Genomic DNA, 4,000 nt, shown 5'->3' with positions numbered 1-4,000 from the left:
GGAATCCCACAAGCCTATCATCACCATGGAAACTGTCCGTCATTTGTGCCAAACCTCAAACACTTCAGACAGCAGGTGGTTTCCCAGGGGAAAAGAAGAAGTGCAGATCCCCCTGGCTCCCTGCCTGCTGTACTTCCAACTATGTTAGCAGCAGAGGCCGCAGATTCTCCAGCAGCTGCAGGGATATATACTCAAGGGGAATGGACAGAGAAACTGGAGGTCTAATCTCCAGGACTGTAGAAATGTAGGGGATTCTGGGGCCCCATAGGAGGCCTTAGGATCCATGTAGATGAAATTCAGTTGTGGGGAACTAGGGAGGGTGCCAGTGGATGTTTCAGGTTCTGGCAACTGTCCCATCCTCCATCTTGGATAGTGGCTCTGGGGAGAACTGATGTTTGACATCATACACAGGATAGCCTGCATCTAGAGTCCAATGGTTCTATCTCATTTTACTTTCCCAAAAGTCTCGTGAGGTTAATATACTCCCCCATCCCTACCCCATTCCACAGGCATGTGGAGTGAAACGCTAACAGAGGAGTCCTTAGCTGGTGAGAGATGTTAGGACTTGACCTTGAGACCGGCCCTCTGGTTTCGAGCACAAAGTCTTAATCATATTATGGGAGCTCTTTTGTGTTTGTAGAAGGCCTTGTAGCTTATAAAGTCCTCTTACACATGTTAGCCTATTTGTTTTTCTCAGCTAGTATCCTGGGGACGGCGGTGACAATGAGTTGATGGCATTTTACAGACCATGATTAGCTAACTTGCTCTAAGTATGCAACCTACGGCATGGCCTATCCCTGGGAGCTTGTTAGAAATGCAGAGCCTCAGGCCCCGCCCCATACCAGCTGCACCACAATCTGTATTTTAACAAGATTCCTCAGGGATTAGATGCACCTTAAGATCTAAGAACTACTGACTTAGAGCATCTACTCCCACCTGCTCCTTTTATAAGCGAGCAAACCGAAACTTAGACGAGGCAAGCGACTTGTCCAAAGTCACACAGCAGATTTGTAGCCAAGCCAGGTCCAGAACTCTGCATCATTATAAGGTCAAATGAAGACCAAAGGGCTATCTAGAGCAATGCTTCCTACCTCAAAACCAACTCTGGCCACCAGTCCTTCATACCTCATTGAGTTGGACAGGCTGGCTGGACCCCATTCTAGTCATCTCTAAGAAGATACCAATCTAGAAAAAAAAAAAAGGAAAACAAATAAACAAAAGATGCTCTCTGCTCTATGCCTGACAAGCAGGGGAGCCAGACAGGCCTTCAGAACCACATGCACCAATGGGTAACCTGATCAGGCCCTATGCTGGCTCAATCCTTGGACAGGACCTCAGTCTCCCCATTATAAAGTAACAAATGGTCTCCCCAGAGCCTGACAGCTGTCTGAGCTCTCAATGAAAGGCCCATAGAAAGACAAAGTCCTATTATGTCTTGTGTTGTGTTTAATTGTGGCTGTGTTGCTTTGACCGCCTGCAGACATCCCATTAAGTAGGAAAGTATGAAAATGATGGGCCGCCAGGCTGAGAGACTGGCAGTTATTAGAGGCTAGGCCCCTCTGACTTCCTGGCAGAGAGGTGTAACCGGCTTCATAAATTCCTCCTGGCAGAGAAGTGACGTCTCCATGGCTGCTTCGGTTTGCTGAGAGCCACTGGGCATCATTCTCTCAGCACCGAGTGAAACCAAGCATCAAGGTGGGGTGGGGGTGGGGGGGTTGGAGGGGGAGGGTTTTAGCATCCAGAACCTGCGGCAGATATGGGCGGGTCCACAGACCTGTCACCAGGGCAACGGCCACCATATTCCCAGAATCCATTGGGTTCAGCTCCCACCTTTACCTGGACTGCTACGTCACGACATATATATATGGGTACTTTCCTCCATCTTTCTCTCTTTTTTCTTCTCTCTCTCCCCTCTCTCTTCCTGCGCTGCTACCTCCCTACCCCCTTCCAATTAAACCTCTTACACGTGGAACTGCCTGGGCCTGGTGTCTGCAGACGCTTCCCGCCGCGACTCAAACCCATCAAACTGGAGGTCTCGCGGTCTCTGAAGTTTTTTATGTCTGACTGCAGAGGGAGTGAGTGGTTGGCTTCCTGGTACTGGGCAAGAGCTGGTCTCTATCTGTGCCACTGCTGAGGGACGGTGTCATTCTGGCACCTTCCATCCCTAGTCATGGCTCCCTGTCCCCATCAAGATGCATGCCAAGTGAGTTTGTTGCTGAGAGAGGCTAGTAGCTCATGCTGTCCACCAGGGAGTTTCAGGTTCATCGTTGACATCAGTTCCTTTCGCTCCAGCCCCCACGACCTTGTATCTTAGAACAGTAGAAAATTATTCTCTCCCACTCCTGGATGCCATAAGCCCAGAACCAAGGGGCTGGCCTTGTCAGCTTCATCTGCAGCTCTGTTTCATTTTTCTTACACTCTCCAGAGGCTTTTGCGTCCCTTCCACGTGGCAGCTGAGGTCTTATCACTGCTTCCACCTGCATGTGGACCACCCACGAAAACATCCCCTGAAGACTATGCCCTTTGGCAGCTCTGCCCTCCCCAAGATGTCTTAAGGCGTGTGTGTGTGTGTGTGTGTGTGTGTGTGTGTGTGTGTGTGTGTGTGTGGCATGGAGGGAAATGATTTGTCTGGGGATCACATCAAGCCCCTTGAGATCCAGCTCTGCCACTTAGTACTGTTAGCTTTGCGCAAGTCGTAGTCTTTGTCCAAGACTCAGTTCCTCTTGAACATGGACCTGTGAAGCCATGTCTGGACAGTGTGGAGAAATTTATGTTGCTAGGCTGACTGGAGGGGCAGAGAGGTTCACAGGGTGAAGTCTGCAGGTGTATGGAGACTGACATCCTGAGAGCCCCTGCCGTAGGGTCATCTCCCCGCTGCTCCATGGGAATACGTGTGTTGAGTGGGAACACCCCTTCTTCTACACGTGTTAGTGTATAGATCTGATGATAAGCCCAGGAATGCTATACCTAGTGTGGTCTGTGGCTTTGTGTTTCCTTGGGAGCTGAGACTGAGCGAATGCAGAATCTAATTGTAACTTTGCCAGTACGTCTATCTAGAGGCCTGCTAATGTTTTTTTTTTTTCTTTTTTTTTTTGTCTTCTATGAAATCTCTGTTGCCAAGGAAGACGGGATTATAATTTTGCCTGACAGGTTGAGATGGCATGGTGTATTCTTGGTTATCAAAATCCTTGTGTAGCATGGTTTTTTTTTTTAAGTTGGTGAATGTTCACAATGTGGGGAAAGTATGGTACAATGGTACATACTATATAATCTCCATTACTCCAAGTGTATGTACGCTCACAGGATCTAGAACGACACATCGAGCAGAGCTGCTTGAGACTGGGTGACTCTTCATGCCTTCTTGTGTTTTGTTTATTAAAAAAATAAATGAAAGCTTCTTTTAAAAAAACTTTTAAAAAGCTGCGCAGTGGTGGCGCAAGCCTTTAATCCCAGCACTTGGGAGACAGAGGCAGGCGGATTTCTGAGTTTGAGGCCAGCTTGGTCTACGGAGTGAGTTCCACGACAGCCAGGGCTACACAGAGAAACCCTGTCTTGAAAGACCAAAAAAAGGAAAACAAGACACTACTTCTCATCCTCCGGGGAGGGGGGGGGGTGTGCGTAATAATGAGGCAACTTCTCAAGGCAGATCCCAAGAGACACAGCACAGGAGCCCAAGACCATAAAGCACTAAACAGAGGTGAGTGTTACCTAACCGGATGCCCAGGCGACTTCACCTGAACCAACAAGTGGTTCTGAAAGCGTTTACTCTTTATGAGAATCCAAATGATCACCCCTTGTAACGATAAAACCAAAACTCTTTGCCCTAAACTTCAAGCCTACTCCGTGTTCTCCAGTATTCTCTGGATCCCATGAGTCCTCCAAATCCTGTTTCCCCCATCACCAGCCATTCCTGGGATTCTCCTTGCCCTCAGCCTGAGCTCTGCAGTCATGGAAAGCTACCAAAGCTGGCTCAGGAGTCAACAAGAGAGTCCTGGGAGGG

This window comes from Mastomys coucha, unplaced genomic scaffold, assembly GCF_008632895.1.
Source record: "Mastomys coucha isolate ucsf_1 unplaced genomic scaffold, UCSF_Mcou_1 pScaffold1, whole genome shotgun sequence".
In the NCBI taxonomy this organism is placed as follows: domain Eukaryota; kingdom Metazoa; phylum Chordata; class Mammalia; order Rodentia; family Muridae; genus Mastomys; species Mastomys coucha.
Note: the sequence above shows the minus strand (reverse complement) of the source record.